Source organism: Phalacrocorax carbo, chromosome 7, assembly GCF_963921805.1.
Source record: "Phalacrocorax carbo chromosome 7, bPhaCar2.1, whole genome shotgun sequence".
Classification (NCBI taxonomy): domain Eukaryota; kingdom Metazoa; phylum Chordata; class Aves; order Suliformes; family Phalacrocoracidae; genus Phalacrocorax; species Phalacrocorax carbo.
This window is the reverse complement of record NC_087519.1, coordinates 29518019-29539184: the sequence shown is the minus strand read 5'-3', so window position 1 is coordinate 29539184 and position 21166 is coordinate 29518019. Positions and strand designations below refer to the sequence as shown.

General features: G+C 41.2%; 1 long non-coding RNA gene across 1 annotated transcript; it reads right to left on the bottom strand.

The window, feature by feature from the left end:
• Positions 1–4424: 4424 nt before the first annotated feature.
• On the bottom strand, positions 4425–15978 carry LOC135314194 (uncharacterized). Its single transcript, XR_010373642.1, has 4 exons — positions 15845–15978; positions 15089–15174; positions 11242–11347; positions 4425–8026 (listed from the first exon to the last, which is right to left on the bottom strand). It is a non-coding gene; the product is annotated as an uncharacterized LOC135314194 (long non-coding RNA).
• Positions 15979–21166: the final 5188 nt, after the last annotated feature.

The following is a 21166-nucleotide window of genomic DNA, read 5'->3' as shown; positions in this document are numbered from 1 at the left end:
ACCAAGGTGTCGTTTACATGTGAACTCAGGGTTGCAACAACCTTCTGTTTGGTTTACTGTGAAGAGCTCTCTGACAGCTGGTTTATTAATTTGTTTGTTTGTAGTTTGTTGTATGTCCTCTCTCCTGTGAAAATGCTGTGGCTAAGCAGCAGGAGAGAAGCTCAACATTTTGGATTAGGTAGACAGCTGGAGCAAAGAGTGTAGGAAAGTAACTGCATGTGTGCAGCTGAGGGGAAGGATGGAGAATGCAAACATGGACATACAGCCAGTAGAAGTCTGTGCCATGACAGGGTCTGGGAGAGCAAACCACTGTGCCTAGCAGACAACCACTGTACCTAAGAGATGACAGAAAACACACAGTGGTTCCTGGAAAAAACTTTGCATGGGTTTACTATAACCCTGGCAGCTGTTGCAGGTTGCTGGACTGAGAAGAAGCCCTAAAGAAAAGACTTGTCCTTCAGGGGCAGTGGGCACGGGAAACTACTTCTACAACCCCTTTGTTTTTGTCCACTTTGTCTAGCTGAGCTGAGTTTTCTCTGCTTTAAGCCATTGTTTTTTCTGGTTTATATTCCAATACCACAGTTTACAGCCACTTGGGTGTCTGACTTTCCTAAGGAAACCTGCAGGTAGATCTGTGTCATGGCTGACTCAGGTAACCCAGATACCTCTGCGCCTGATTAAACCTGAAGGGACTGGATAAATGTTTCATTCTCAAAATACGGCAAGTATTTAATTCCCTGCCTGTTGAGTTCAGCCAAGCAATGTATGGGAAAAGCAGCCACTGAAAACTTAGTCTATGCCATGAGCAGAGGAATGCATACTTCAGAGATCTTTTTTGGGTCAATTTATTATTTAAATGAGGAAAACCTTGATATTAATCTGTAGATACTGGAGAATTCTTTCACCATAGAGATTGTAGCACTTCTCAGAGAATTAGATAATTTGGAAGGACAGATCTGCTTGCTGAGAATCTTGAAATGAAAACCCGCAGCTCTGTTTCTGAAGGCTTAAATCTGGAACATGGGAATATTTGTAATAATTTTGGTATGACATCCAAGAGAAGCCTCATGCATTTTTCTACATTCCACAAATAGAAGGGAGATGTTTGTCAAGCTTTGAAAGTAATCAATACAGAAACTACCTTCTGGCTGTACAGGACTTTTTGTTTGGTACTTACAAAGTATAACTGACCTGGAAGTTGCACTGATAGAAAAAGTTTGTCTAATTGTAGATCCTGGTATAAACTGATACAACAGGCTGCCCAGCACTCTGTAATCTGGAATATTTCTGGAAGCCACAATAAACTGCAGGGTGGTAATTCTTTCAGCTCCGATGTCCAATAGAGGGGAATTTGGCCTTATGGCAAATCAGACTCTTAATTATTACTGTCTGAGACTTCTTGACTGGGGAACCTCTGTTGCTGCTACAAGCCACATGGAACCCTGACACTATTTGCAGTGATGATCTTTTTAATGCCCGAGCAGGAAAACATAATATTAACAGTATTGGTTGGGAATAGATGTTAAAGGCAATGATCTTGCAAATACTACTCATGCACTGTGTCCTGGAACAAAAACTGACAAGAGAGCATGATCTTGTTCTCTATTGCTCTGCAACATATATGAGTGCTGGCTAGATGTGATGGCTTTTGGTACTAAATCCATCTTCCCTGAGGCCACCCAACACTGATTGCAGAGGTGCAGAGACATTTTTTTTTAAATAATAGGCTTAAATGATGTAAAGCCCATATACTGGCTTCTATAATTATTGAGTAGTTAATGCAGCAAGCTAAGATGGGCAATGTCTCAGAAACTTTGGTGCCTCAGTGCTGTCCTGCAGAAGACAAAAGGCCAGGAGATGTGGTCAAAATTATTTCAGTAGTGTATTGCTAAGCCATTTAAGTCCAAATGTCCTTCAATGGTTGTCAAAGTAAAGAGCATGCTCCATGGCTAACCTGCTTGAAGGACAGACTTCTATAGTGGTGAGGCTGCATAATATACCTTGTAGTACTGGAGTAATGCTGCTCACACTAAGGGCAGCCTGTGGAAATGTGCAGTTTACAACCACAGGGACTGAGGATACAATCTGTGGCAAACTCCAAATAGCATTTAAATCTACCTCCCAAAAAAAATTTGCTGAAATGGGGAAGGCAGGTGAAAAAAAGAGATTGATGGAGAGGAGAGATGACATGAATTTAAAAAGAAGTGCAGATTTATTAGCGAAGTGTGCTGTGATAAGCATATCCATGTGAAATTTTCCATGTCCACAAAGTCCTTCCTGTAGATGTACAAGCTAGTATGTGGTTTTCAGCCAATAGGACATCCAGAGACAATCTATATAATTTGCCCTTGCCTGATCATGTTATACTCATAAGCCTTGTTTAATATGGCCAGACACCACAGAGTTTGAAGTCTTTTAAATAAAATGTTTTGTCTTCAATTTTCTATCACAAACTTATAAAATCCTAGCACCTTATTTACAGGCAAAGGAGCAGCGGAGTTCTTGGTTTTAATCAGTGACAGCAATTATTAGAAGTAATGAACTTTTGTGTGTTTCTGGTATTTCTCGTTCAAGTGTGATGTCTCCTGGTACGTGAGCAAGTATGCAGTCACTCCTCTGAACAGTAGCACAGGCAGTCTCTGAGAAGTGGGTGGGCAATGACAGAGAAAATGTCTCTTATGCAAGACAGCTGTGATTAGTGTTGAAAACTCATGTTCAGTCACATCAATGTGGAGCAAAGTAATAGTCACAGAAAGGAAGGATTTGACTAAAATGTCATGTTTACCATTCAAGCTGGATTTTTTTTTCTTCTTTCCAGTATAATAGGGTGGTTTATATTCCCAAGTCAGCAAAGTTTGGAGTGTGATAGAAAGCAGGAACATCTGATCTGCCTGCTTGGGTTTGTCTTGTGATATCATGGTTTGTAGGCAAGAAGTTTCAGAATGGTCTTTGTGCATAATTTTTAATCTTACCCAAAGTTTTTTTGCATATTTCTGCCCCACCAGGGCTCTTATCATGATGGAGCATGATGCAGTTTAGTCACGTCATAACAGTGAAGCCAGTGTAAATGGAACCCTAGGGTGTAGCCAGCTCTTCATACTTTGTCTATGTTGTACTCTTAATGAGTAGAGCCTAGATAAGTGTCCTGAATGCTAACACCGTTTCTCTTGACTCAGTGTTGCACCCGTCACTGAAGAGTCATTGGCAATGATATGCCTGTGTGAATTGTGGGGAGTATTATCACTCGTATCAATAGGATTAACAGTTTCCTGTATAAGTGGCATCCTGCCCATGAAACTGAACACCGAGCACCTCCAGAGTTTCCTTTCTGCCACCACTCATTTGCTCTGTGGCATGGAGCAGAACATGCACATGCAGTGACTATGCCTTATTGATGTACCTTGCCTGTCTCATAGGGTTAATTTAGAAGGATGGTTTTCTGAAGGTCTCTGTAGTTTGGCTGGATGTATCTTCTTTCCCTTTCTCCTCTTCCCCTGTAAGTCACTGTTTTGGGGCTCATAGAAGTTTCTCCTTCTCCTATTTGGTCAACTGTTTCTCTTCACTGAACTCCTTTCTCTAAACAAGCCATGGGCATACATGCACATCTATTTTCTCCTAAGTTAGATAGTAGCTGGAGTGCTCTGCTTTTCTGTGGCAAATACCCTGACATTCTTGCAGACTTTCAATGCAGAACTCTCAGGAAGATAATTAACACCTTGAAAGGGAGCAAATTTCCTAAGAGCTAAGTAGTAATGAAATGTTCCACTAGGCATTTTGGGTGGTTTCATGTGAAAATAGGAACCCCTTATAGCTAGTCCACGTAAATGCTCTAACTTCCAACTATTTCGTAATTAAAGCCAAGAAACAAATCAAAACATTGTCTGTTTAAATGAGAGGTGTCTGAGGACAGTTGGAGGGTGTCTGGCATGACAGGTCAGTTAATCTGTCCACTCCCAGTTGTCCCAACAGCTGCCCGCTATGACTATTCTGTTTCTGGACAGGTTTTCTGGTACTCTTCTGTCAGGTGATGGGCTGATGGCTCCTGGGAAAGTGGGTGGCTGGGAGCAAACTGCTACTGCAAGAACAGTTTCTTCAACTCTGAGAAAAGAGAGTGGATGGAGATAGCCAAATTAATGTTGTCAAATTACTCGTTCCTGACATGATCTCTTGAAGGATCACTTAGGTATGGTTAAGGAGCACAACACACTCTGTGTGTGCAGGACAGTGTTTCTCGACATCCCCAGTATGTCCAATTATTTGTAGTCATATTAGACCCAGGTCAGATAGCATGTGTTTGACCCACTACATTGTAGAGGGTAAAAGCTCTTGATTTGAAGAGCTGACATAGTTCTAATTTAAATACACAAGGTCACACTGCAGTAGATATACTCTTAACCCAATCTGATTACTTTATTTGGCTTTCCATAGTTCACAGCAAAAGGCTTTGAATACTGATTTTTATAGGCAAGTTTTCCAAAGGAGGCATCAAGATTCAGGTGTCTATGTTTAAAAATTCATCCTGAAATTTCATGAAGGAGGTCACTTTTTGGTGTCATCCTATTTGAACTTGTTTCCTTCTTTGTGAATTGAGAAGATAAGAATGGCCAGAGTGGCCAGATGGATCTGTAGTTTGTTCCGTTTAACTCCATATCCTGTCTCCAGAAGTGATCAAAAGATGTCCAGGAAAAGGTATAAAAATATAGCAAACACATAGTGAGGCTTCTCCTGAGCATTCTGTCAGCTGCCAACATTTTGTAGCTCAGGCTCTTCTTCAGTCAGAGAAGTCTTTTAAATAGGGTTGTTGTTAAATATAGGGCTGGTTTTCAAGAGCTGGGGTGGCAATAGCTTTTGACTATCTTTTGACTAGTATGTTCATTTCGAAAAGTAGAGCTGTGGTGGGGCTATAGGGTTAATGAGCTGCTGAAGAAAGGGGCATGGGATACTGAAGCCCTAAATCCTTATCCTGGGTTTGTCGCATTTATTGTCAAGAGCAAATCATGTAGTGTCTCTGAACTCCCTTTCTCTATGAGATAAGGAGAGTACTGACCTAGGGATGGCATGATGCATGGTGTGAAGATGCTTCATATGCTAAAGGATGTCTCATTTGGTCCAGAAACAGATTTGTAACAGTAGGATTCAGGGTCCATCCACTCTGTCTCCCTTCTGCACAATTATTCTATGTCATCTAATCTTTTAGGAAAGGAAACACTTCTTCATATTCCTTCAATGTACATGAATAGCAGTTTCCACTTAAGGGAAATACTTAAGAAATATGTGCTGAAACGTCACAATCTGTTAACATTATGTTATTATTGGTGTATTTCACTGATAGTTTTGTCCAGCTCTGATAAGGATCTATTAAGATTTTTATTTCACAGGAATTCAGACAAAAGGCTTTGTGATTATATTTACTCTTTTTTTGCTCATCCGTGCACTGAATTAAGTGATTGTCACTGGTTTTGTGTGTGTTAACTACAGTCCAACTCTTCCCATGACTTTTTTGTTTGCTAGCTTTTGACAGCATTCACCTTTTAATTAGAGCTTCATTAAGTAAATGGAAGTAAGGAAGTAAACCAGCAGACACGCTACTGATTAATAATGTAAACCCATGTTCAGGTGCATTAGACCCACATCCTGCCAGGTTAGTTCTACCCTCAGTGGCCTTCCTAAACTGTTATGCTACATGAGAGTAGTGTCCTGCATCTTTCCTCAAGGTCTTCTGTGGCAGCACCCCTGCAAGGGAAAGGCAGGTACAGCATTTGAGTCTTTTGCCTTCACTGGGCAGAGTTCTCCTGCCCTTCTCCAGCTATTTTCTGTGCTTTTATCTCTGGTGACTACTGCCCGACTGTACACTTGAGTTTTCTGAGCAAAGCAGTTCAAGGCGCTCTAGTATTTCAACTTTCACATAATTTTTCAGGAAGTTCAGCTTCATTTCCTTTTTTCACTTAGCTTACTACCTTCAAGTCATCTGGCCCTGTAAATAAATCAGTAATCTTCTTAAAACAGGGGACACTGAGAATTTTGAGTGGCAGAAAAATTATGCCCATGGGGTAACCAAAATCTGTGTCATTTATCTCTGTACAGTAAATCTTATTGCTAAAAATGGGGCTGAGACTCTCCAGGTGAATTTTAACCTAAATCCTCCTTTATTAAATTGTTGGGACAATACTTTTTAAACCTCTTAAAGTTCAAGTCTTTGAAAAATGCTAAAGCTGTTGAGTAATTCAGCATTCCAACTCTACCCAATCTTGTGGTGTGACCAAGCATTTAGTGAAACAGCTAGTATGAACCCATGAAAGAGAAATGGTAAAGCAGTGGGCAGGTATAGGTAAATCCATGAGCTCCTCCAGTGTTGTTCAGTAATTTTTTTAACTAAAGAAAGTGTTTTATGTTACTGTTATTAAAAAATTGATCAGTACTCCTGAACTAATGGGGTTGGCTATTTCATTGAGAAAGGGTACCTTAAGACAGTGATTATCTTGGCCTATATAGATATTTGCTGCATGGACCCATCTGGTCTCTTTGACTGGCATACAGCAGACACCCACCAAAACAAGAAAAAGGACTAAAAATTGTTTCTTTGTACCATATATATTCACAAACATGCAGGGCAAGCAAGACATCTTCTTCCTCATTATCTTTTCTACAACACACACTTTTGAGGTGCTGTGTTTCCAGTTATACCTGCTATGTGATCACTGAAAAAAGCTGCAAAATGGAGGCAGCTGCAGACTCCAGTCTTGAGAAGAAAAATTGCTCATACAAAGATCTTTCTACAGTTCTGCTGCTCTTACATGCCTGTGGGACTGAATTCTGTAAACTGCTAGTGAAATAGTGCCACTTTTGGACAGATCAATAGGCTCTGTCACAGGAGGATGCCATTCTTAGGCAGGATTGTTAGACACAGAAAAAGAAAGAGCTGACAGCCTGCATCTATGAAGGCAAACACAGGTCAGCCTTGACTTTCGGCACCGTCTCATTGCTGCTATAGTCTTGCTTACTTTCTAAATTTGCCTTGGTGGCATGTGGGGATTGTTTTGCTGGTAAAGATTATGTTGTTAATTATTGTGAGCAATGTGTGTAAAACCATTAAACCTGGATTTTGCGTTTGATTCCCATTAAACATTTGATAAGCTTTAGTTTAGTGTATTAGGGCATGCAACAAAAATTTCCTAGTGGGTGGGGGGCAGGGGCTGTCTTTCCATCATCTTCTTCTTTCCTTCCCATTCTGTTCTCTGCTGTCATGCTCACCTGCCCCCACCCTCGCTGCCTGCATGGGAGGAGCTCTGTATTTCCTGCCCAGCCAGACAACATGGGCTGAAAGGCAGGAGTCTTTTGGGTGACAAGAAATTGCTTCCCGTGACAAGGCAAAGCATTTGTGATGTGCCTCTATGCTCTTGTTCAGAGGTAGTGGACCCATGCAGTGGTAGCAGTGAAGACTGGGGAGTTCCAGTTGCATCTTGCTGCTAGTTTACGTTCTACATGTTGCTGGAACTGTGAAATCTTTCAGGCCCCTGGTGTCAGTGGCTGATTGTGAGATTTGGCTGATATAGATGAGTGAAACCTGAAGATTCCCTGAGTCTTTGGACTTAGTTTTCCAGTCTTTGGATGTGAAAGATCAGAGGATTTTTACAACCCTGGTTTCTGCTGCCTCTTTTGAAGAAACAATGAAGAAGCTTTCAGGGCACATTAAGCCCAGACAGAGTGTGGTATTACAGAGGTTCCAGTTCAGGCAGCGGGCACAACTGCCAGGTGAAACTCTGACAACCTTTGCTTTGGCATTGGAGGAATTGGCATCAGCCTGTGCTTTTGGCTGTTGGCATGAAGAGCTGATCCTGGATCAGCTAATTGACAAAGCGGCAGACTGGCGAATCTGGGAGAAGCTCTTGGTGGAACTTGATACCTTGACTCTAGCCCAGGCAGTGGAGCTGGGATCGCAGATGGAGAGAGTGCTGCAGAAAATTTGCCCCAGGTTTATTTCAGTTCTGACAAAGCAGTGGGAGAACTGGAGTGGCAGTAGTGAAATCTGGAAGATAAGAAATGATAACTGCTGTAATCTGTTGTTCTGCTGGGGACAGAAAAAATCCCCTGCCCTCACAAAAAAATATGACCAAGAGAAGCAAAATCAGTTCATCCCATCTTGTCACAGCCCAGTGTCATTCATGCCAGTTATGGGGAGGCAGCACTTGGGCTGGCAACTGAGATGTCCTGCCACTTCAAATACAAAGCATGGGACAGTCAGGAACTTCCAGGTAGGCTGTTGGTTGCAAAGTAACTGGGAAAGGGTTTAGTTTTCTCTAAACAAGGGTGCCTGGCACCACTGTTCAAATTGTGGGTCTGTTGCTTATATAGAATCCTAACTCTAGACTAAGTCGCAGTCCTCTAGGTTATACTGCAGTACTTGAACACTTAAATAAAAAACTTACCTTCATTCCAGAGAGGAATTTGGTGCATGGTGTTGCATACTACGGCTTTTGCTTTTTGTCTTTTGCAAGACTTAAATCTTGTGGGAAGGCTCTTGTTGAAGTCTTAACAATTGTGAAAGCGGTGTCTGCACTGATTCTGGTGTATTGATGTGTTGGCTGGAGGCTTCTACTAAAAGAGCTGGCAGAGAAATAATGTCATTAATGGAGTTTTGAACTTGGTACTAAAGGAGGCTGTCTAGTGCCTGAAGAAAATCTTATTCACCCTTTATAACATATAGGAACAGAGCTCATTTCTGTAAGAACTAAGATTTGTGGAAACCTTATTTGCTCCATAGCCATTGTGCTTTGGAATATAAAGGTTGTGTGATGAAGCATGAGATTTATATGGATATCTATAAATAAAGATTATAAATAATAACATATAAGAAGGGGTCGGGCCAATGGGCATTGTAGATTTGAGTCCATATCTGACGTACCTGTGAAATAAGATTGAGTCATGGAAGTTCTGCTGTAACATATCTCTGTCGACAGTATTCTGCTCTATTTTAGTCTAAAATTCCTACTTCTATTTAGTGGCAGAAGAAAGGAGGATCAGTTCCTCTCTTCCTCTCTTCTTTTTTTTTTTTTTTGTGTTTTGGTTGGTTGGTTGGTTTTATTTCTTCCTTTTTCATGAAAAGATATATTATTTCAACAACATCTTTGATTCTGACAGTCACCCTCTACTTGATTTCTATCTGGCAGATCAGTGGAACTAGTCATTTGTGTAAGATAACAACAGGGTTAGGAAGAAAGGAAACAATGATAAGGAAACTTGATGGAGCCAGATCTGAGGAAAGGACAATTGTTAGTGTAAGTGATAGTAAAATAAGAGAATCTGAAGCACAGCCTATGTGGAATTGGGCTCTTTTCAAACAGGGTGATCATCATTGCGCTGCACAGAAGCAAGCTGAAGTAGTCTCTCTTTAAAGGACTAACAGGAAATAGGGTTTGAGATTGGTTTTAAGATGTTTCTCCCTGTGCTGATTGCTTTGTCCTTGCTGAATTCTGTGCCGTGAGCTGAACAGGCAAGCTGCATCCCCTCGCAGCTGCCCCATCTTCCCTAAGGCAATTATTTGTAATTATTTGTAAAGTAATTAAATGTTTAGGCTGTCCTGAACAATTGAATATTGTACCTCTGATGCCTGTTATTAGTGCAATTCCTGACAGGTAACGAAAAAATTATTGAGGTTACAAATGTCTGGTGCTCTTTGCGTATTCAGCATTGAAGCAAGTGAAGAGGCTGACGGAAGAGAAATGTAGTGTACTAAGAAGTACTCTGACCTGGAGCAGTGCCAGCAGGATCTTCAAAGACTTTAAAATGTATGATTTTAATCTTTTTGTTTCCTTTTTAATGTCACTTGATCTTTGTGGTTAAGAGCAAAGTTGAGGTCTCTTTTGTTAACTAAAGTTTGCAGCTTTTTGGATGTTCATGGAGGTTTGTGTGCCATTTTTCTTGAACTGACCTTAAGATGCTATCAACTGAGACACAACTTTTGCAAGATCTTTTTTGACCTGGTGATGGTGCCAAGCAAAATCACTTAGTAGGAGGCTGTAGTTACTATATTCCTAAGCCTACAGTACAGAAAGATGGATTTCAGCTTAAAGTGCACATTTCTCTGTTTGAACTGATAAGCTTCCAAATCTTCCTATGTGTTCAGGTTAGCAGTGGCTAGGTGAGGAATTGTGGTATGGTTCGAGTGACTGGATCTTGCTCACCTCTGACTCTGTATTCCCTACCACATGGAGTAACTTGCTAATACCTAGGGGGAGATATAGGGCAGTTTGGGAGCCTGGGAACAGTTGGGGAATGAATGACTTGATATAACCACACCAACTCCTGCCTCCTGCTCACAATTCTGCTGCCCTGGATTTTCTTCTGCAAGATGTTTTCCTCCTTTCTGCACATTGCTAAGTTGGAGAAATTGTGTGGGATGACTTATCGCAGCTTCTCTCACCTTCTCCAGCCATCTCTCTATCCTTACAATATGGAGAGACAGATTCTTCCCACTAAACTAATAAGTGACATGCTCTTGAAGTTGATACATTTTGGGGGGGGCAGCAGTTTCTGCTTCTTCTGTTTTTAAAAAATAAATTACTGCTTCATTGCTAAAGTTTAGGGAAGCCAAAATGAACACTTCAGCTGCAATCCTAGAATCTCCCTTGGTATTAAATAGGTATGACAGACCAAGGAGCAGTTCTTTCATCTGAAGAACTAAATGGATATAATTCATAGTCCTAGTTAGGGATATATAATGCTCTCTGCCAGTGGAAGAATCTTCACCATACCATCCATTTTTCCCTGAGACAGATGCACAACTCGGAATGTAGGGCAGATGTGCCTAGATGGATTGGGCCAAAGGACCTCGGATATGAACTACTTCTGTCCTTTTGGCTGTCATCTTTATCATATTGCAGTTTTGAGGCTTGAAATAAGAAAACTTAAGTTATAAGAACTGGGTGGTATGTGCCATTTTGCAGTGTGAGGTCTTTTCTAGGCTAAGCAATGGGTCTGGTTCTTTCAGTCTTTTCTTTAATATCATGCTTTCTAGACCTCTCATCTCTTCAGTGGACATTTTTGGGACCTTTCTTAGCTCTGCACCTAATATGGCTCCCTCTAGTTGCAGAGAGCCACATAGGTTGCTTGTAGATCTGTATTGCTACAGGAGGTCTTTGCTTATGACTCCTCTCTGTGTCACCTCTGTTATAATGGCAGATCCCCCTGGGCCTGTGTATCACAGTAAAATAACTGAATAAGCATCTACAAATTAATACTTACTGAATTAGAGGGCTACAAGGAGCCAAAAAAGGTCTTCTCATATGTCTTTCCACTGGAGATCAGCTCTACCTGTGTCATTCCTGTCAGGTGCATATTTAATCTGTACCTAAAGGCAGAAAGTGATGGTGACTCCATGCTATCCCCTAGGCAATCGGTCCCAGTTTTTCATTATCCATACTGTTGGTGGTTTATTGATTTTACCTAACTTCAGTCTTCTCTGCTTCAATTTAAATCCCTAAAATCTTGTTTCATGTCATACATTTGGAGAGAAGATTACTACCTTGTATCAGTAGTTAAAGACTATTTTCACTTTGTATTCTCTCTCTGGACTGCACACTGTACTTTCAATCTTTCCCATATCTTATTCATCCCAGATCATTCTCGTTCTTTTTTTGACTATGGCCAATTGCTCCATGTATCCCGATGTAGGATATATATCAAGCTTTCTTGAAGGTTCCAGCTGAGGCCTTACCTGTGCCAAGCTCAGGTTCCCCATCCTACTGTAACTACTGTATCTATTTATTTTAGCCATGTGTACTGTTGGGAGTGTCAGAAAATCCCTGGAAGCCATTTACATGAATGAGGCAGGGGTCTTGTGGCAAAAGCACAGTTGGTAGTTAGACTAACTCACCCACTAAGTTAGTATATCTGATCCAAATTAAATCAAGTGACATCAGATGAAGTCATCACTGGGATAAAAGGTTCCTGAGAATGGGCAGGATCAGGATCTCAGTGAGAGAAGGGTGCACTTTGGTCAGAGATTCGTACAACCCTTGTGGATCTTGAAATATAAGGCAGGGCTTATGTGACCTCAGTTCACCTCATGAGTCAGGAGATTTAATTCCTCTGTGCTTAGTCACTTGATCTTGTATTTACAGTGCAGCTCTGAGGTCCGGAGGTGTTACATTGTTTTACAGAGGAGGAACATGTGTAAAAACAGGGTATCCAAGGTCAAAGGAGAAGTAAGGCATTAAGCTGGATGCTGAGTAGCTACACCAAAGAAGGCACCTGGGTCACTTCCTAAGCCCCAGCAGCTGAATGGCTTGCACCCACATGCACTAGTATGCAGTACACTTCAGCTTCAGTCCAGGTCTGAAACCCTGGGAGACACTCAACAAGAAAGGCTTGCTCTTCCTTGCAGTGTGCCACGTGGATGTACAAAGGGTTTGAGCCTGAGTAGGAGCAGTGCACCCTGATCACACATGTTTCAGCTGCAGACCAGGGACAGAACCGATGCAGTTCCTGTGCCTATAGTGAAGGCATTAAAATACTTGTAGATAGCCCTCCTACTTCCTGTTATGTGGGAAAAGAAGTGGAAACAGTGAGCAAAAAAGGTCTTTGCAAATGGCACTTCATGCAACTGAATCCATACTCTGCAACAGCATTGCTAGCTAAGTTTTTCTTGAAAGTAGTTATTTTATACAAATTAGTATGTTATTTGATCTATTCTGCTTTGAAACGCTCATCAAGAAGATTTCTCAACCACTGTGGAGAGAGGAGGAAGGGAGTGAGCAGGTTGTTGCCACTGGAGTATCTCATGTCACCCAGCTAGGCTAAACTCAAATAAGGTGTGAGGATGCAAAGTTGTGCTGGATTAAATTCATTTCCTGAACCGTGAGCAATACCTAGCCTTGTCCCATGTCTGAAAATCATCGTTCCCATATTCCTCATTTTACTGCTGTCGTTGTTTGACCCCAGCAGGGAACTAAGCACCACGCAGCCACTCGCTCACTCACCCCTGGTGGGATGGGGGAGAGAATCAGAAGAGTAAAAATGAGAAAACCTGTGGGTTGGGATAAAGACAGTTGAATAGGTAAAACAAAAGCTGCTTGTGGAAGCAAAGCAAACAAGGAATTCATTCACTGCTTCCCATCAGCCAACAGGTGTTCAGCCATCTCCAGGAAAGCAGGTTTTAGCACAAATCCAGAACATAGCCCTATACTAGATACTATGAAGAAAATTAACTCTATCCCAGACAAAACCAGCACAACTGCTGACTCCAGATCTGATGTGGTCTGCTTGTAAGAGCTGCCTTTGGCTGCAAAGCCTGTCAACTGAGTTTCTGTTTGTGTAACATTAGCAAGAGTCCAGAGGTCAGGTTATACCCTTCAGGGCAACTGTGTGAGAAGCAACTATTAAAGGTCAGAAGGTGCAGTTGGGGAGGGGAAGTCCTCATGTATTTTACGCATATGGAGTGATAGGGACCAGGAGTTAACCTGAAGATGAAGGGCAATGACAAGAAATGGAGGAAAAAACTTGTCTGACTATTAAAGCCAGGCTGATTTGTTAACAAAGCTCTTACTTGAAGCTACCAAGAATATGCAGTTAGTAATGGCAAGTCAGACTGAGACATATGAAAGAATAAACACTCGTATCTCATGATAGGGTGGATGTTTAACTGTGTCCCCCACAGACCCCAAACACTCATCCCAACGACGCAAAACAAAGTACTATACTTCTCCTCCATATTTGTTCTTTTTTCCTACTTATTTTCTTTCCCTTGGTGCCCATCTCACTTCTGCCTTCTCCTTGAGGCCGTTCCTCCTTAAAATGCAGTAAGAAAGAGTCTACAAATGTGTTAGGAGCTGTTCTGTTCTGTCAGCCCTGTGAGTCCCCAGCTGATGTATATACATACTTTTTAGTCATGTCTCTCTCCTTACTGCCCTTGAGGTTTTCCTCTCTGTTTACATAGTAGCCTGGGTGAGGAGATCTCAACCCTCATAGAGGCATTAGACTCAAAAGAGAAATGAAAAGATAAAAGTAATGAATAGGGGCTGAGATGGCTTCATATATGCCCTTTCCTTCAATGTGCTCTTTTAATTAACAGTCTGAATTATAACTGTCTGCAGACTGATTTTCTTGATTAAACAAGAAAGCCTATGGTTCCAAAAATGGGCTGGGTGATTAGATTATAAGACAAACAAGCCATATATCTCATGACTTTGCACTTGACTTCCAACTTCATTGCAGTCCCATACTTAAACAGTGAATTGCTGATTACTGAGGGAACATGAGTGGATGTCTTGTGGCTACATGTGCACACATACACTTAGGATTTCTCGGACCACTCCGTGTCTTTAATGGAATCTTTTTTCCAATAGCTTTCTTCTTCAGAGGAGTTTGCCCTGTCTTTAAAGTATTTGCTGCCTTTCTACTCCTCTGATTCAGCATTCCTCCTATAATTTATCAATGGCACTCAAGAAAACAGAATGGCTTCTGAAAAAAAAAAAACAGTTGAATTTTAAAAAAGGTAAATATGTTTGTGCTAAAGTGTACTCACAAAAAAGTTATTGCAGCAAGTTTATGGTGGAGGGGCAAATCATCACAGCACTCTCTGCCCAGTCTTCTAGAGTGGAAGTCTCCACTTCTTTCACCAGGAATCCTAAAGGTTCCTACTCAGCAAAGTGTTCAAGCATGTCTTAAACACTCTGAAGGGAAATTAACTGTGAATGTTGTGTTTGTTTAGCAGAGAATAGCGGCTAAAATGATCTTTTAAAGAGTATACAAATTTCCACTGGTAGAAAGATGTTAGTACTTGAAGCCCCCTAGCTGTACAGCACAAGAGTTCAGCATGGGCCCTGTCTTTGGAGCAGGATTCACATAGTTTCTGGGTAGGATTTTGGTGTGTGCAGAGCTGAGCATTGCTTCTGCCAGACAGCTTCAACCTCATGTAAGTACATCTATCTTAGAGAAAGATTAATGGTATTTAGACAGAGGCAGATGTACATTTTCCTCCATGACTTTGAGGCAAGAGTTTCCCTGTGGCCAAGCAAGTTGAATTTCCATTGTAGCACAAAAAGTCTTTTGACTGAGGTTTAGTCCCATTTCGTGGGAGCAGTGATGTTACCTGCTCATTTCTTTACACTGTATCCTCAACATGAACACAGTAACTTCTGACTTTTTTTTTCTTCTGGGGTAGTCCTGAGCTTTACTCTGTTAAAAAAAAAAATAGAGGAAGGGTGTGAGGGAGGGAGGAAGAGTATTGACGTGGTATTATAAGGCAAGCAAAATATATCCCTGCTTTCATGAAAAGATAATCAGAAATCCAAACATGTAAGCTTTCCATGTGTTGAAGGCAGAAGTGCAATGAAGCAATATATTCACTTTTAAATTTGCCAGCAAAGGGAGTATTACAACACAATGAATGCGGATAGTTCAAAGCGCAGGGAAGTTGCTCGAGTCTGAATTTTAGCTGTTCAAGTTCTACATTTTATTTGACATATTATGTTGTTGTGTTGACCAAAAAAAAATCTTTTTATATTTCAGAACAGTAACAATATTAATTATTGATACAGTTTGGACTTTACATTTCAAGAGTCAACTTACATAGTTAGTGCCTTGGCTAAAATGTAGGATTTATGTTGGTACAAATAAGCTGTCAGTTTCTTATGTACTTGTGAGAATAAATCTACAAATATTTCCATAATACTTGTGTCTGATATTGCTGCATTGATAAAAATGTGTTTCTGATGCAAACTGCAGTTTGTAAAAGTTAATGGAAGAAATAAACCACAAACACAAGATACAGGGAAACATGAACTTTTCAGGTTTGTGCAATCATATTGTACAGATGATGTAACTTACACATTAATCTTCTACTTACCGCAATAAATCTTTATGCCTCATCACTGCCTTGCCTCTTCATCTGCTGGAGCTAAAGCGGTACTGAGGAATTTGTTGGTGAGGTGCTTGACCTGCAGCACAGTAAGAGACTGGAATGCAGCTTGTGTTTATTAAAGGGAGTAATGTATTTCTCTGTGCAAGCTGAGTCTGATCAGGCACCTCGTTGCAACCTCTAGATGGCACCCAGATTATGCATTGTTACAAGAAACTACTATACCTTGGCCAACATGTTTTATCTTGGCCAACATTTCTGCTAAGCTGTATGTGATAGTAGGAGTGTTAATGTCAAAGGAGGGAGATAACGTTTTTGGCTTTGGCCTGTGAAAGTGTCTTCATGTTGGAATTGTCTTGTTGAAAGGAATCAGAGAAGCTCTGTGCAGTGCAGCAGGCTCCCTGCTTGTGGTATTTTTCTTCTGATGCAGGCCTGTACTTACCAGGTGTCATGAGACAACAGCATGGCGGAGGCCCAGATTTACCTCTGGGTCCCGGTTATTGGGCTGTAATGTTGAAGCACTCAGTGAACAGAGACAGAGCATGGTCACTCAAGCTGGTAGGAGGGGCAAATACACTGAGTTTTTTGCATTTATGATGTTACGGTGTTTAGATATTTACTGATTCTCTGCATTGTTTCCAACCCTCTTGCCTTCATTTGGCACTGCCACCTTGAGTGATGGTAGCTGCCAGAGCCTATGCAATTGCTCATGTAGTCCTGCTGATTTTGGAATTGCTTAACCATTTGGAGGCTTTCCAGTGAAGGCACTAAGTACAACTAGGGCAAGACATTTATGTAAGTATATCTGCATGTTTTTTCCTCATGCCACTGGTTGTGTAGTGCAAGCTCTTGCAAATCAACAGAACTGTCTTTGACATCTTTTTCAGCAAAAAGTAACTGCACTGTTTGGGAACAATAAAAAACTCATCCATCTCTTGCAGAAAAGGGAGAGAATGTTGTTTTAGTGACTTTATATATGAATGGTTCTGTATATAAAAATGCTACAGCTTAAGGACGGAGTGCCCTGCAAATAGTGCTATTGCTGTGTGTAGATGATTAATGAAACAACTGCGCCACCAAACTGCTAAAGGACTTAGTGCCGAAGTCACTTTTGGATGCATGGATGTACCTGCACTGACTGAAGCAAGAGCCTCCTGGGGAAGTTCTGCTTTTCTCAGCCATCTGTGAATTTTGTTTCCTCTTGTGCAGTTAAGATGCAAAGGTTTGTGTCCTGCGTCAAAAACTGAATATGTTTTTCAGATAAAATGTCATCATTCAGTGATTATAGAGCACTTTCCTCACTTCCTGCAGAGGGTTTCATTTCTAGTGTCTTTCAGAGTGCCATTTGTGCACAGAGCAGAATCAGTCTGAAGGTTCATAACTGCTGCTGACAACAGCATCACTTCTCAGCAATCCTTATCAAGATGCATTGCTGCATCTGCTCTTATTCATACTGTTTTGCTCTTTATAAACATCTGTAGCACCTATAATAACCACTGAAATGACAGACAATTCAGAAAAAGAGTTTTTCTGCTGTCTGAGAAACCAAAGTTCTGTCTGAAGTTAATGTCTTTAAATCTACTTCTTACTTATTAAGTGTAACAAGGTTTGGTTTTACAGGAAGTAGTAGAAAATTAAGGCTTTGCCAGCATGCCCTCTTTCCCTTTTTCATTCCCTTCTTTCCATTATTCATGATGAAGGCAATTTAAGAAAACGGGCTTGGATAGCTGGATTTGATCAGGAAGATAATTTGAGGCCTTGTGGACATTATGTGGCTGTTTTATATGTTTTTTTCTTTATAGTTTCTAATCTGAATCTCTGCTGTGTCATTTCTGAAGCCCCAGTAGGCCAGTGGAGAGGGATTCTGGGTAGGTTGCAGGCTACTGCTCTGTACCCCACACTGTCACCTCCTGTCTGAAGTCCTTTCCCAATGGTAGCTTTTCTGAGGGGTGGATGTGTCACCCTTAATTCAAGAGCCTTTCCCAAGCTCTGTGCTTCTGTGTTATGTGAACCCTGAAAAACACAACTCTGGGCATGTGGGAGTGCTTTCCCAAAGAATTTTATGTTTTCCCTTCAGAGAAGAAAACTTTACATGTGAATTCATTTACCACACAAAGTTGTCCTGAGGGGAACAGTAAGCCTGTGACTCTTTATACCATGTACAATCTAACCTCTGACTAACATCCAATTTGCTTTAAGGATTTCTGGACATGCCTTGCATTTATTTAAGTATGGAAAGGAGCTAGGTAAGTTGAAACCATTACCTCTGAGTCTGTATCTTTTCCACAAATGTGTTTGAAGGGCTTTTTCTTTATAGCTCTGTGGTGACTGAGCTAGTGTGACTGGTTCGCTGGGGTGGCAGCTGTGCTCCATCATTGCTGTGAACCACTTTTGAACTCTGTGACAGAACTTGTTGTGAAGGGAACACTTTTGTGCTCTGTTTGCCTTAAATCCAAGAACATCATTTAGCTCATGAAAAGCCATTTCTAAGACTATTCTTCTAGAAAGACTTGGTGGTCTTAGATTTTCCCAGGCATTTCCAACCAGGCAAACTTCCAAGCCTCTAGAAGTACCATTACCTTAGGCAACCTTTGCCAGCCCAAGTGGAGAGACCAAGTCTTAGCAGGACCTTGAGGCCAGACTCTTCTCCCTTGTTCCAAGGCTGCGCCTTTCAGAGCAGAGGTATATCAAAGGGGCAGAAGGAGAAGCTGGGTATTTCAAATGCCATTTCTGTCCTGTGACTGAAAATACCTTTGGTTTTTACTGTGTGCCCTCAGTTCAGGATATCCATAATCACTATAACAGTTCCATGATCAGCATTTTTCAAACCTGTGTACACCACCTAAGTCCCTACTTGGATTTAGAAAAAGCTCAGCTTTTCACAGCTCTCATTACACAGAGGATGGATGAGTTTCACGCTACCATGTTAGAATGCCTCAAATATTTACCATTTAGCTGTCACAAAGATTTAAGAATTTCATACCCAGTCCTATCCCTGGGATGCCAAGAAGGAGTTCCAGAGACTCACAGTCTTTTCAATAATTACATTCAGCTTATTACTTAAATATATAGGACACAAGTTAAACCAATACAAGTCAACCTAGATGACATTACAGCTGAAGTCTGAAGCAGCTGTACTAACAATCCTATATTGCCAGTAAAGTAGCCGGTTTCATTTGCTAGTTTTGTCTATCTTTCTCTCTCCTCCCCCTTTTTAAGTAGTTATATTAGTGTTGCCCTTCTCAAAGACAGTAATGGAGAGAGAGAGCGTGTATATAACCCCAACACAGAGTACTGAAGTAGGCACACCCGAGTCCTTAGTGCCTTGAGCTCACCTATACTTGCATCAGCAGGAGTTGAGCGCATACAGCACCCTGCAAGGTGAGACATTTTGCAAGTGATGTGCTCATGCCTACCCTGGGAACTGCACTTTTATTTTACCTGTTAAGCAGGGCTGAGGCCCACTGAGCAGAGAGGACAGCTGGCTTGCTCTCACCTGTCTTAACAGACACTGCATTTTAGTCTCATCACATTGCGAGTCAGAGAGACTGGTCTGTGCCTTTCAGTCAAACTAGATATAAAGGGAGACTGATGAAATGTATATTAATAACGACTCAAGAGTCGTTGTTACCATCACCTATGGAGAAAACTGTTGTCTGAATACTTCAAAATACCAGCTGAAAATTCTTTCATGTTGTCTTGAGTTCAGGGAAAAACTGTGCCAATATTCCTTTCGCTGGCAGTGAGGTAGTAACTAGGGTCAAGTGCAAGTTAGTGGGAATGCAAGTCAGGCTTGCTTAGGGAACTTGCATTCAAAGTAAAAGCAAAGACCATATACATGGTCAGATTCATTTTTGTGGTTGTGAGATTTAAGAATAAAATCCTTCATTAAAAGACTAGTTGAAGTAATACAATTGTATGTTTAACCTATCCTACCAATTATTAGGCAGAGAAAATTAGGGAAATAGAATATATAGACGCTCACAGTTGTTGCAATATAATATGGTAAGTGTGAGAAAATTACACAAATACAGAATCTGATGTAGAGAAAAAATGACCCATGACTTCCCCACCAAACAAAAAATTTGCACAAACAGGAGAGACTGGGCCCATGGGAGATGTCACATATGAGCATTGTCAGTCCTCAGTTAGAGGGCAACTTGCATGGAAGGTATTTTATGTTATGGAGATAGTGGTCTTCACTTCACACATCAAAGTCACAAGTTTCTGGTCACTTTAGGTAGACATGATTATATATGGTTGCACCCAATGCAGTAACTTTAATTTCATTCTATTTTCTTGGCACATTTCAGAGACAGTGAAAGAGATGCATGAGAAAAGCAGTCAAGGGGAGCTTTGCTTTAATTTGTCTATTGTCTGTGAAGGGCAAAATCCTTATTTCAGAAGTAGTTTCTTTCATATTTATTCTAGGCTCTTGTATTCCAACGGTTTATCTGCTTTGAGATTGAAGAGATGTATAAACACACAACTCTCTCCATGGGTGCTGAGGGTTTTCTCAAGAACCCTTCTCAGGATAGAGCCATAATTTGACTTTTGAAATTCTCAGTGTAATCTCATTGAAATTAAAGACATGAGGACTGTTGTCTAATCAGCAGCCTAGTTGAGGATCCCTGCCACATGCCTATTCAGTTCTCAAGCCGTGATTGTCTGTGTTGGGAAGACAGGGCTACATGAAAGGACTTGCCCATTGTAAACTCCCCCCCTTCTACACCGTCTGAGTCCTTTAGACTCAATTTTTACAGAAAAGAACAGAAATACACAAAGATAAGTAGTCCCACAAATCCTAACAAACTTACACACACTACAGGTTGAGGAGGAAATTAAACTACATATGACAGAGCAAAGGCATGACCTCCTGGTGGCACTGGGAAGTCAAAGACCCATAGAAGAAGGTAAAAATAGCACCATCTGCATGTTGTTTGCCCTTTTAGAGCTTATTCCCTGATCACCATGGGAAGTTCAGTGAGCTCATGAATTTCAGGTTTGCTAGAGGTCAGCTCTAGGCCTCCCTTGTCTGTTTGGCAGAGGGCTTTGGTAGGCGTAGCAGGAACTGAAGCTTCTATGTCCTCTCTCTTTGCAGGGGAAGTCCATCCCATGGTACATCTTGTAGAGTAGGCCCCAGCCAGGCTGATCCTGATGCTGGCTCTTGCCCTTAGTAGCACTGGGGGCACATGTCCAGTCCTGGGCCTGGACAGAAATGCTGGTTGACATTAATTGGTGCCCTTCATACCTAGAATTTGTTTCCTCATTTCCCACAAGGTATAGAGGCAATTGTGGGGTCTCTGCCTC